At 45.7% G+C, this 13,941-nt stretch overlaps 1 protein-coding gene across 1 annotated transcript in view; it reads right to left on the bottom strand.

The window, feature by feature from the left end:
* The window catches only part of MINK1 (misshapen like kinase 1), a 55,397-nt gene that overhangs the window by 40,989 nt on the left and 467 nt on the right, over window positions 1-13,941 (bottom strand). The window lies entirely within an intron of this gene.

Below are 13,941 nucleotides of genomic sequence, written 5' to 3'. Positions count from 1 at the left end.
AGTCAGGCAGCTGCCACCTATCTAATGAGCATTTACCAGACTAAGCACTTTCATCACTTCTATTTAATGCTCTCAACATCCCTACTAGGTGGGCCTTGTTACCCTCATTTTACAAAGGATAAAAATGAAGCACAGGGGCAAAGATCACGTAGTTAAGTGACAGAACCGGGACTTGACGCTAACTCTGTCTCCAAGGCCTACGCTGTTGCAGCAGAGTGGTGATGGGGGAAGGTCCCCCATTCCAGGTCCTTCCCTGTCCTCAAAACCCAAGCAAAAATTCCCTGTCCTCCCAAGTCAATCCTCACTTGGTTCTGACTGCTCTTCCTCCTCAGCACTAAGACTCAGGAAACAGTCTTCAGAGGGCACATACTCTGAAGGTCATATTTCAAATAGTTCTTCAGACCTACTTCTGAACCTTCCCTTTACTTTGTGTCCTTCCCACATTCCAGCATCTAACCCACCCTGAGATCTCTACACAGTAGGAACTGATGTTTCCCAGACCAGCTCTGAGACACCATCCCACTCTGGCACCCTCTCCATCTTTTCTCTCAGCTCCTCCTTTGCCTAGCTTAACACACAATCACCACCTCATATGTGCACCTTTCCTTATACACAGAACACAATAAATTACAGACGATCTATTCATATGTTTAAGTCAGTGTGAGAACAAACAGCACACCACATAGTAGGCACTCAGCAATTTTTAGAAAAGAAGGGAGGAAAGAACTCCTGGGCCTGGAGGGATCTTTGGGACCATCTGGTCCTATAGTTCTCAACAGGAAGCCTGCATCAGCTCACCTGGGAAAGCATACATACCAGGGTCACACCCTGGATTGCCTGAATCACCTGCAGGTGAGGAAAGCCAAGTCCCACAGAGATGTACGCTAGAAATGGAATTGAAACTAGAACCAGGTCTCCCAGCTCCTGATGCCATGCTCACTCCATGGATCATGTTGCCTCAAAGGCAGCTACCCAAGCTTGAACAGCCCCTCTTATCAGCAGGCCTCCAACTGAGAGTTCTCCAGATAGTCTATTTTACCCATCTCAGGTGGTTAAGAGACTAAGGCAGGGGTTCTGGTCAGTGACAGAGGCATTCATCGTTAACCTATAAAACATAATAATCTTTTTTTTTTTTTGAGTTGGAGTCTCACTCTGTCGCCCAGACTGGAGTGCAGTGGCCGCTTCCGGCCACCGCAGCCTCAACCTGCTGGGCTCCGGCGATCCTTCTGCCTCAGCCTTCCAAGTAGCCGGAATTACAGGCATGCGCTACCACGCCTGGCTGATTTTTTGATTTATTGTAGAGATGAGGTCTCGCTGCCCAGGTGAGTCTTGAACCCGCGGGTTCAGGCAATCCACTCACCTCAGACTCCCAAAGGCACGGGATTACAGGCTGAGCCACCAAGCCTGGCCATAATTATCTTTAAAGACTACACTTTGGACCCCAGGTCAGCGCATCTCACGTGAGCTCCTTGCTTCTGGTGGGGACTGGACAATATAGCAGAATGATTAAGCACATGAGTATGGGAAGTCAGCTCTAACTAGCTCTGAGACTATGACCTACTGTTGGCACCTTTTGAAATATAAGGCCCATAGATGCTTAAATCACTTTTTACTTTTATTAGTAATGGTGATAACACTATCCAGGCAGTGCATAATGCCAGACCACAGGATAACACCTAAGGATGTTAACAATTGGAACATTCCTTCATTCAAACTTTGAGCACTAAGGTTGGGTAGACTAGACTTAGTCCAAGGAAAATAACTGACCCCATACATATCTGGCTGAATCTAAGAAAAAAGTAGGCTTTAGATTGTAGTGAGAGGAATGGTGTATAAAGGGCCATTCAGTATTGGGCAGCCCCTAGAAGGTAATGTTATATACACGTACCCTCCTCTATAGTTGTGTACAGAAGACAGAGAAAAAGACCTAACCAGTCTTCAAGCTTTCCCTCAATCCTTGCAATCTAACACTATTTTGAGAAAATGTGGAAGACTCACATGTTGCAGACTCTTGCTTGGTAATCTAGGGGCACAGTCCTGAAGAGTGCACCCTAAGACACCATCCCCAACCTATCAGCTAGAACCCTATGTGGCTCAGATTTTGACCTCTAAGACAGGGAGCTCTCCGGCCTTCCTCTCTTCCTGGGTCACTTAAATACCAAAACTGCCTTTGCCTCCTTTTCCCCTCTTCCCTCATGAAGGTCAATGAAGAAACTGTAAATAGCAAGGACAAGGGAAAGTGAGGAGGCTGGGCAGGCCACCTCTGTTCTAAAATATTCATCCAACTCAATTCTAGGTCATGCTTTGGGGTCTGTCCAAGCTGTGAACACCAGAGAAAGAGACAATACCCAGGCCTGGAGGTCCGAGAAGGTGACTTCTCTTTAACTAACGTGTCCCTCACACACAAAAGCAGAAATGCTGTTAAATTTTATTGTCTGGCTGGGCATGGTGGCTCAGCCTGTAATCCCAGCACTGTGGGAGGCCAAGGCAAGAGGATCGCCTGAGCCTGGGGGTTTGAGACCAGCCTGGGCAACTTGGTGAGATCTCATCTCTACAATAAATCACAAAAAACTAGCTGGGCATGGTGGTATGCATCTGTCATTCCAGTTACTTGGAAGGCTGAGGCAGAAGGATCTCCTGAGCCCAGCAGGTCTAGGTTACGGTGGCCGTGAGCATACCACTGCATTCCAGTCTGGGCAACAAAGAGTAAGACTCCAACTAAAAAAAAAAAAAAAAGATTATTGTTTTCATCTCCTAAACGCCCTTCTTTCCAACTTCCTTTAGCACCTTCCACCAAACCCCCAGGATGAGAGGAAGAAAGAGGCTGAAAACAAGCAAGATGATGAACATGAGCACAACAACAAAACCAGAATGCAAGTCATGGCTGGGGGATGGCAAAAGGAGTTGAATAAGGAAGAGAAACCCTCAACTTCTCTTGCCACTGCCCGAGCCTCTTATGATTCCAGGCAGCCATTTCATTTAAAAATCCCTTTCGAGGCCTATCATCTTGCATTAGAGCCAGGAGGGAGAGGTGTGTTCTGGGTTGGCTGATGACACACAGACTTCTGAGACATTCACCCCACCTACCTCAACAAAAATTAAACATTTGCTATGTCAGACCCTCTGCTCAACTCTGCAGACACAAAAGAGGATGTCATGCAGAGTGGCTGCCAGGGGATGCGGGGAGGAGGGAACAGAGAGTTAGTGTTGAATGGGTTTTCATACTCCTGGGCAAAAATAGGCACTGTTAGTACTCAAGGCACTTTTAGCCTAGATGCTTATTTCTTCTCTCATTACCATTTCCACTATGAACACACTTTCAATAATTTATATGTATGTCGTGTGAGTGTGTGTGTATATAAAAGAGTTATATAGGAGGAGGGAATAGAGAGTGTTGAATGGGTACGAGTTTCAATTGGGAAGGATGAAAAAGTTCTGGACATGGATGATGGTGACAGTTACACAACAATGTGAATGTACTTAATGCCACAGAACTGTACAAAAAATAGTTTAAATGTTAAGTCTTATATGTTATATATATTTAACAAATTTTTAAAGGATGGGGGGGTGAACCAGCCTTCCTCTCCTCCCTCTGAAGACCAGGCTTTCTTCTGAATTATTCAACTCTCTTTCCTTTAGACTAAATTTTCTGACTTCTTTCGCATATCCTTCTCTTCTTGTCATGAGAATGCTCTGCTCAGCAGCTCAACATTCAGATATCGCTATCAGTTCAGGGCACAAGCCCTACGGAGCTTTGTATTCTTGGTATGGGCCCCACAATGCCAACCCATCAGCAGTCCCCAATGGCTTAGGCTGAAGTCACTCCCTTCCTCTCTCAAAAAAAGTCCCAAATGTACAAAAAACCCTTCTAATCCACATGCTGCCTGTTCCCCCTACCATGTTTTGACACATTGGTCTCAGGCAGTTTTCATTGTGAGGAATGACCTTGTTAGAGACACTCTCCAGCTTCTCCAAACCTTAGCTAGACAAGGGCAGAGCCTATCAAGTTCTGCTCTCCTGACTCAGATTTGGAGACAGTGAGACATGGATGGCAGGTCTGCTGCACAGCTCCAGCTTGTCCCAGCTGGCTATGCTATTCCCAACCACTTGCCTACTCCCAAAGGATAAACTAGGGCAAGGTGCCTTCTGTCCTCTGGTCACTCCCCCATGTGACTAATGATATTCATGCACCACACCTCTATCTTCAAAAAGACAACCTTAGGATAAAAAAGACCTGCAAGAAGAGACAAATGTGCTGCCCCCACCCCTTCCCCCACAGACACATACTGTATGTACATGCCTATCTCTGCTTCAGGCTGCTTAGGCTTTGGGTACCCTGTCCGATTGTTTTCTTGAAGACTCTTTCCTGAGCCACCAAGCATTAAAGACTCAGTACCGTATGCTTCAACCACTTTCTTATAAATGTGCCTTGAAAGAAAGAGTGGGTGGGTGGTGAAAAGAGAACATGAAAATCTTCCTTACAGTCTGGCTGGGAGCCTACCCACTTTACCTTCAGAGGTATGCTGGCAGACAAATAAAAGCTGTTAGATATGTGACATGAACAAAGGTAATTTAGAGCCTACATTCCTCTCTCTACCCAGAAAGAAATAAACAAGAGGATTTAGGAACTACTTCCTACGTTGTGGAAGAAACCTGTTTAGTTCTTAGCCTGACCTTTCCCATGTCCATAACAAGTTCATGAGAGGCACCAGTGGCAATCTTCAATTGAAAAGCAATTCTTCAGCTGGGCTCGGTGGCTCAGCCTGTAATCCCGTGCCTTGGGAGGCTAAGATGCGTGGATTGCCTGAGCCCGCGGGTTCAAGACCCACCTGGGCAACTTGGTGAGACCTCATCTCTACAATAAATTAAAAAAAAAAAATTAGCCGGGTGTGGTAGCGCATGCCTGTATTTCCAGCTACTTGGAAGGCTGAGGCGGAAGGATCGCCGGAGCCCAGCAGGTCGAGGCTGTGGTGGCCAGGAGCAGCCACTGCACTCCAGTCTGGGTGACAGAGTGAGACTCCAACTCAAAAAAAAAAAAAAAAAAAGAAAAGAAAAGCAATTCTTCAATCCACTGTTCCAGACACTGCAGATCATCTCTGATCCTCACATGCTAAATACTGCTAGTGCTCCCAAGATATCATGACAGTTAAAATTCTCTCTCCAACATTTCCAAACACCCCCTGGTTGAAAAACCACTGAGTCAGCACCTACATTGCTTTGTATCCCACAGTGCTCAGCATACACTTGGCATCCCGTATCACTTGTGGATTGAACTTAGTAGGAAAGGACCACTCATAAAAATATTTATATCCGTATCTTTTAACAAGCAAGTAATTACTGAACCCCTACTATGTGCTCAGCATTTTTATAAGCATGGTAAGGGATCAATATGAAACATGAATCATGATCCTCATACATAAAGAAGTGGTAGGAAAAATAAGATCATAAAACATATTCGATATAAGACAATATAATCAAATGTTAAATTGTAAGGTCTAGCCGGGCTCAGTGGCTCAGTCTGTAATCCCGCGCCTTTGGGAGGCTGAGGTGAGTGGATTGCCTGAGCTCGCGGGCTCGAGACCCGCCTGGGCAACTTGGCGAGACCTCATCTCTACAATAAATCAAAAATTAGCCGGGTGTGGTAGCGCGCGCCTGTAGTTCCAGCTACTTGGAAGGCTGAGGTGGAAGGATCACTGGAGCCCAGCAGGTCAAGGATGCGGTGGCCGGGAGTGGCCACTGTACTCCAGTCTGAGCGACAGAGTGAGACTCCAACTCAAAAAAAAAAAAAAAACTGTAAGGTCTGTGAGAAAGCGGATAAGGTGATCAGCAACAGGTAGCATAGTCAGGGGAGGCTTTGTGGAATAAAACAGAAGTTAAGGAGGCTCTTGAAGGGGGTGGGATTTTCTTCACTCAGCCCTACTGATCCTGTTTGTCCCTTGTGACTGCAGTCCATGGTAAACTCCTCTAAACCTGTAGTTTTAGGAGCAATTCAGCAATCCAAGCCCTTGGGATCCCATCCTCAAATAAGTCCTGGTAGAAGAGGGTGTAAAAAAGTTTCTGTTCTCTCACAGAAACCAGCTAATATCAGGCCTGCTTTCAGGAGCCTTGCTCATCTCAAAGGCAAGGCGGGGGTGGCCAACACAGAACCAAAAAGCATTCCCTGCCACATGCACATACTGAGTCACAGGTTCTGAGTGGTGGGGGTTCCCAATTGTGATTACAGACACTCCCCACTTGGCCTGTCACCTTTGGCTCTGGAAGTCTCCCACTGCGGGTACATGAACTTCTCAGATGAGTTTGAGGTCTCAACCATTTCTTCTATGAAAGGTCTTCCAGCCTCCTCTCTCACCATCACCACTTTTCTTAGGTAAATCATCCCCATTTCCTCCATTCATGTCTCTCCAGCTACCCAGGCTCCTCCCACAAAGCTGCACCACCAAACCCGTTTCACAGCCCACCCCACCATATCCTATGCTGCCATCCTCCTGACAGCATATGCTTGCTATGAGTCTGGCTCCTCCAAGAAGCCCAAAACTTGTGGCTTCCCCAGCTCTGTTTCATTTCAAACATGCAAAATCAGTAACACTCCCCCTGCACACCCCACTCTCCTGTACTTGTATACAATATAAATCGAGAATCTCATCTATTTATATACACTATCTATCTAAAGTTAGAAAGAATCCCACTTCCCACAGACCACAAGAGCTAAGGCCTACGTGTTCTTATTTCTGTGACAGACTTACCTACCTTCCAAACCCTAGCCACCACTTAAGCTAATAACATCTAGTGATACACCCTGCTCCTTCATACACCCACCCTCTGCAGAGCCACATGTGAGTCTACAGATCTAGGACTCAGAGACCTTCCCCGCAATAAGTAAAAATGAGGATTATATGAGTCACATACCCTTTCCATATACATTACCTGACCTTCTGAAACAATTTTTCCTCCCATAGGAAGGTTCAGAAGAAATCCTTTTGTAAGTTAAGCCTCTAATTTCCACCCTCAGGTTCCTGAGTCTTGGTTGTTGATCAAATGCTCCACCCCAAGAATAGTCCCTTTCCAGGGTCTCCAAATTCTGGCCATCACCAAATTCTACCTGTTGGTTTACCTCTATCTACTCTTTTCTGTAGCAATGCCAATTTGGCTTTCTGACATGTGATTTATGTGTCTCTCAATCAATCAACCAAATGTTTTTATCTTGTAAAAATAAAAATAAATCTTTTTATATGTGCTCATGATACATTAGTTTTTTGCTACAGTCCTTATCGTTGCTTGCAAATATATATATATGTGTGTGTGTGTGTATATACACACACACACATGATTAATGTTTCTACCCACTACAAGTCTGGAGGAGGCTCATGTCTGTCTAGTTCACCACTATGTCCTCTGTGTCTAGTTCTAGATATTTCCTCAAACAACATGAAATCCTACCTAGTTAGCAGGTACAACCTCAGAACCTCAAGCTGTCTGCCCACTGGACAAAATCTCCAGGGACTCCCTTGGGTCACTACAATTCCATCTCTGTCTTCTCTCCTTCCTCCACAATTCCCTACCCTTAGTAAGAACAAAGCACCTCAAGAACCTTGCCAATTACCCTTTAGAGAAGTTTTCTACAAATGAGTGAAGATCAGATTCAAGTCAAGGACTAGTTGGCTAGGAGCAGAATGACAAGAAGAACTGAAGAGAGAAAATAATTAATGTGAGCTATGAACAGGATCCAAGTCTTTTTTTTTTTTTTTTTTTTTTTTGAGTTGGAGTCTCACTCTGTCGCCCAGACTAGAGTGCAGTGGCTGCTCCTGGCCACCGCAGCCTCGACCTGCTGGGCTCCGGCGATGCTTCTGCCTCAGTCTTCTGAGTAGCCAGAATTATAGGCGCGCGCTAATTTTTGATTCAATGTAGAGATGAGGTCTCACCAAGTTGCCTGGGAGGGTCTCGAACCCGCGGGCTCAGGCAATCCACTCAACTCAGCCTCCCAAGGCGCGGGATTACAAGCTGAGCCACCGAGCCCAGCAGGATCCAAGTCTATTTTTTTTTTTGAGTTGGAGTCTCACTCCGTCACCCAGACTGGAGTGCAGTGGCTGCTCCCGGCCACCACAGGCTCAACCTGCTGAGCTCCGGCAATTCTTCTGCCTCAGCCTTTCGAGTAGCTGGAATTATAGGCGCGCGCTACCACACCCGGCTAATTTTTAATTTATTGTAGAGATGAGGTCTCACTAAGTTGCCCAGGCAGGTCTTGAACCCGCGGGCTCAGACAATCCACTCATCTCAGCCTCCCAAAGGCGCAGGATTACAGGCTGAGCCACAGAGCATGGCTAGGATCCAAGTCTTTTTTTTTTGAGTTGGAGTCTCACTCTTTCGCCCAGACTGGAGTGCAGTGGCTGCTCCCGACCACCGCAGCCTCGACCTGCTGGGCTCCGTTGATCCTTCCGCCTCAGCCTTCCCAGTAGCCGGAATTACAGGCATGTGCTACCGCGCCCGGCTGATTTTTTGATTTATTGTAGAGATGAGGTCTCACTGCCCAGGCGGGTCACGAACCCGCGGGCTCAAGCAATCCACTCACCTCAGCCTCTCAAAGGCGCAGGATTACAGGCTGAGCCATCGAGCCCGGCTGGATCCAAGTCTTATACCAACTGTTTTTGTACCTTCTCATGTTCTGTGTGCATTCAAGAAATGCTTTGAGAGTTGATTTATTAACCTGATTACATTTTGTTCTATTTCTTCAACCCAGAGAAGAAAAGACTAAGATGGATATAGTAGTATAAAATGGATGCTAAGGGCAGTTGGGACTGAATACCAGATTTCAAAATGACTGTCCACTGACCAAAGGACAACAGAAAATGAGTGTAATCTTTTTTTTTTTGAGTGGGAGTCTCACTTTGTCACCCAGACTGGAGTACAGTGGCACACTGTTCACAGCCACTGCAGCCTCGGTCTGCTGGGCTCAGGTGATCCTTCCACATCAGTCTTCCAAGTAGCGGGAACTACAAGCGCATGCCACTAGGTCCAGCTAATTTTTTGATTTATTGTGGAGATAAGGTCTCACCATGTTGCCCAGGCTGGTCTCAAACTCGCCTCTGCCTCCAAAAGTACTTGGATTACAGGCGTGAGCCACTGTGCCTGGCCAAATGAATGTAATTCACAGAAATCACATTTGACAAAGATGTCCCAGCCTTGAGGGTATTAAGATATCAAGGAAAGCACTAAAAGTTAAGAAAAAAAGAGCCTGAGCTTGTAAAGGCATTGCTTAGGTGGATGTTCCCAGAGCTCTGGTTAAACAGCTTAGTACAGTACTGAGCACAATATTACATCCTTCCCACAGTATCTAGAACCTGATTCTCAATATACTAAACTGACAATGCTTAGTGACTGACTGGTGCAGGAAAGAACATTACTGATAACTTTCCCTGATTCAGTTTTGTCTGGAGACAGAAAGACTGGACAAGCAGACTCTCAGATGGCTTCTGAATATGTTCTCTAGTCCAGAATTGTTTTATGTTTCTGAGTAAAAAGGTTACTACATTTCTTATTTATAGTCCTACACCAGAACCCTTAGTGATATACTTGCCATATACTTACTTATCAAAAGCAGTTGCATACTTCCTGCCATCTTGTCCCCTAAATGGCAAATGAGGATGCTTTACCCTGTCTTAGGCACACAGTTCAATGCTGAAAGGAATAGAGGTCAGCTTTGAAATCAAGACTCTATACAGCATAGTTTTAAATTTTTTAATTTTTATTTCATAATGTATTATAGGGACAGGGTCTCGCTATGTTGCCCAGGCTGGTCTCAAACTCCCGGCCTCAAGTGATACTCCCACTTCAGCCTCTCAGAATGCAAGGATTATAAGTGTGAGCCATCCTTCCCAGTCAATTCTATACAGTTTAATTTTAACTGAGCTCTTGGGGCATGAGTGAGAGGGCAGACCAACTGATTTTCTTGCTGACAGTCTTAAAGTTATTTTAACTATCAAAACCTCACTTTTCCAAATAACTTGCCCTCCATGTATATCACTAAGGGCTATGGCAATCTATCCTATCCTATAGCATAAAGGGTAATGGTGTCTCTCCCCTTGTTTGGAGAATGGCTGCTTAGTTCCAACAAAGTTTTCTGTAATCTTTCCATCATTTTGCCAAAGCAGCATTACACTTCACTCTAAATGCCACAGCTCATCAAATGGCCCTATCTCCTGTTTGTGGTTCTCTAGGGGAAAAAAGTCACTATTGAATGCCCTCACTTCTACTGCAAGAGGTCAGTCTTCCCAGTGCCCTGCCTAAGGCATCTGTCGTCAACATTTGGACAGCTAACACATCAGAACACAGTAGCAGTCCCACGTAGTGCAGCAGCCTGGAAATACATGCCCAGAACTGCCAGCTTTCCAAGTGGTGCTGGCTCCACAGCGACATGAAAAGAAGACGAAAGCGAAGACACTTCTCCAAAGAACAGATAAAACAACACAAAATCATTTGAAAAAGAACATCTCTGTCAGCAGCTACTACCTAGCAACAAGTCCTTCTTGAATGTGCTCCATGATATTATTTCAATACAGCAGCACTAAGCACAGCTCCATAGTTTCAAGGACACTGCAGTGTAAAACTTCTAGCTGGTTGGACAGTAAAGAGAAGCTGTTTGATTTATGAAGTGGGTCAACCAAAAGGAGAAATGCAGAAGGAAAGAGGTCAGGCTGCGCTGCCCCCTCCTTGTCCCATCCACTTCTGCTGATACTTATCCTTTGTGAGAAGCCAAGAGTTCCAAGTCGGAAGATTCTTCTGGAATATAACCAAGCTTGGACATAGAGAAGGCTTGACACAAGAGGTACAAATTTTCTCCTAGATGATCCTAACTTTAAGAGCATCACTCAGATGAGGGCTTCCAGAACTTTGTTTAACACCAACAAGGTCTGATTTGAAAAAACCCATAAAAATATTTCAAAATTGTTTATATAAAAGATATACTACTTAGTAGAGATATACACTGTGCTAAGAGCGTTCACTTGTTATAACATGAACTTATTCAATAAATAAGCCCCAAGTATGTGCCACACACTGTTATAGGCACTGAGGATACAAAAATGAGCACAACAGTCAAAATCCTAGCTTTCACTGAACTTACATTTTAGTTGGGGTTGACAGAAATATATGTCAGTTGGTGACAAATACTATGAAGAAGGATAAAGCAGACTAAGGGAATGCTATATAAAATTTTATATAAAAATAAAGCAGGGGAGGGAATGCTATTTTAGATACAGTTGTCCTGGAAGGCTTCTCTGATTGCCATTTGATAAAAATAACTACAATAAAAGCTACCACATATATGATCACTACATGCCGGAAACCTAAGTACTTAATGTACGGTGTTTCATTTATTCCTCAGCAATTCTGAGTCCAGTACTATTACCATGCCCATTACATAGGAGAAAATGGACCTTAGAGAAGTAAAACTCTTGGCAGAATCTGCAGTGAGGAAGCCAGGACTTAAACTCAGGAATACAACTCCAAACCCCATGCTTCTTCTTACCACATGGTGCTACCATGCTGGCGGAGAAAAGGAACCTCAAAGAGGTCAGGAGTGGCTGTGGTCACAAAATGGCAGGTCTACTCCACCTTCTCACAAATGGCTAAAATAATTCAATCTTCCCTAATTTCAGACTATTACTCTCATTACCAGCTGAAAATCAAGACTTTTGAAACAAGAGGAGAAAGACACCTTGAGCTCTTTAAAGCCAGCTAATAAATGCCGAATATGTTCCCCTCCCATCCCCCTCCTCCAGTTCTCAACACAAGATGGTGTAGTACGGGGAACACCATTTCTCACTGGAAAACAGACAGGAAAAAAACAACAAGACTGATTAGCTGACAGTGCCACAGACTCTCAGAGGTGGAGTGGAGGGGACAGGCACTGAGAAAAGGTCAGCAGTAAGAAGAAAGCAGGCTCTCTCCAGTCCTGTTTCAAAGAAAGTACAGCACTCCCTCAAGTCTTGCAGTACAGGGGTAGAAAGGGGGGAAGCAGAATGCTTCCTTAAGAATAAGCCAGGACAGACAGAAGCACTGGGAGCAGGTTACCCTGCTCTCCTGAGGGGAGGGAGAAGAGAAAAAGGCAGGAGGTGACTGAGGAAGGAGGCTGACTTTGCTTCAAGCAGAGAAATCCAGAAGGAAAATAGCACATCCAAGGTCAGAGGGTATTTGCAGAATTACTGGAAATTCCAGGTTGAGGGTCTAGGCCAAACTACCAGAAGAAACTAAAAGAAAAGAGAATCCCAAGCAGAGTCCTGCAAAGTTCAAACCAAAGGTCATGGTTTGGACTCACCCATTTTTTACTGTATTTTAGTTACCACAGTCACAGGAACCTGCAGACAGAGTTAATCAACAATCAAGGTAGGAAGGGAAAGTGGGGTTTCATCCAAGAGTGGAGCACATTAAGAGACTTTTACTCAGAGTCTGGATTTCCATCTTATATCCCAATTGGCTTGAGCATCCCAGGTTAAATCCCAGCTAAGTTACCCTTAAAGAATGTCCCTCCTATAGCCTTCAGACCCTCTCTCTCCCCACATACACATGCAAGTGCACACACACACAAAATCCAACACTCAACTTCCCTCCCCAGCAATTTATCACCTTATCTCCAGCAAGTCAAGTCTCATAGCCCAACTTTACACCAAACAAATTATGACCTGAATGGCAAGAAAAAACTGTGTCACCTAGAGAAACCCAATTAACAACATGACTCTGCTCTCTTCAATTCCCCTCTCCCCTCCAGTCATATCCGGGGCACCTGTGTGGCTGACCGCCTTTTCCCCCCCGCTACTGGCCATGTTCCCCGGCTAACTCAAAAGCCAAAAGACAATTTGAACAGGGGCCTCCAGAGAAGTGAACCTAGAGATGGGGAATCCTGCTGTCCCCACATCTTGGCCTGTTGAGAGCTGAAAGGGCACAGGATCAAAACACCACCTGGGTGGTAGTCTGGAGTGTTCACCTTGAAACCACTAAGTTGCCCCTTAAGCCAAAGGAAGAAAAACATATAAATGCTGCTGAAAGCTCCTAAAGCAGAGTATGTAAGTGCTCCATGAGGAACAAGAAATGGTATTTTGAAGAAACTCCTGCTGCAATTGTTTCCTTTCAACCTTCCTGAATTAACCCCTCCCTTGAGAAATCTCCACTGCTCCCACCCCTCAGCTAACATAAATACCCACTGCTTTTTCAAACCTTCTGCCTGGCCACAGGCAGCATGCATGTGTCTTGTGTGTGTACATATAAACACTCTCTTCCCAGCCCGTGCTGGAGTTTCGGAAGAGAAGAAATGCCTCCCCTCCTCCTCCAGTGCACTTGTCTATCCTCCCGGCCCCATACTGCTGCAGAGTTGGTAATGTAATATTCAGGGACCCTGAGACCGGAAATGCCTGGTTCTGGACTGCTGCACTTGAAACATGAGAGAAGGGATAGGAAAAACTAAACGTGGGATTGAGGGTGACAGTAGGAGGTGTGGGGTGAGGTGGCTGAAATTCCGACCAGGGAAGGGATGCAAATCAGGGGTGGGCGAAGAACAGAAAGAGGGATGAGAGGGAGGCTGTCAAGATAGCTGCAAAGTCAGAATTCGAGAAGCCCAGAAAGAGGTGGAGGAGGAAGGATAGTAAGGGCAAGGGTGGAAAGAGGGCCAAGAGGAGGTGAGGGACCACAATAAAGATTCTGCAGGTGATGAGTGTGGGCTAAGTTTAGGGCGACCAGGGGTGACCCCCAAACACCTTGGAGAAAGGGGGTCCGGAACCCCAGAGTAAAAGTATGGGTGGCAGGGAAGTGTGGGGGCGGGGCACCACTGGGTGGGGACCGAACCGGCTCCCAGAATCTGCAGCGAGTAGAGACAGAGGGGGAGCAGAGAGCGGGGGCCAGGCAGCGGCGGCGGGAGCCCGGGAAAAAGGGCATAGGTCGCCGAGGGGAACCAGG

This window comes from Carlito syrichta, unplaced genomic scaffold, assembly GCF_000164805.1.
Source record: "Carlito syrichta isolate Samal-C Ts95f unplaced genomic scaffold, Tarsius_syrichta-2.0.1 Scaffold316228, whole genome shotgun sequence".
In the NCBI taxonomy this organism is placed as follows: Eukaryota; Metazoa; Chordata; class Mammalia; order Primates; family Tarsiidae; genus Carlito; species Carlito syrichta.
The sequence above is the reverse complement of the archived record's forward strand: the minus strand, read 5'-3'. Positions and strand labels throughout refer to the sequence as shown.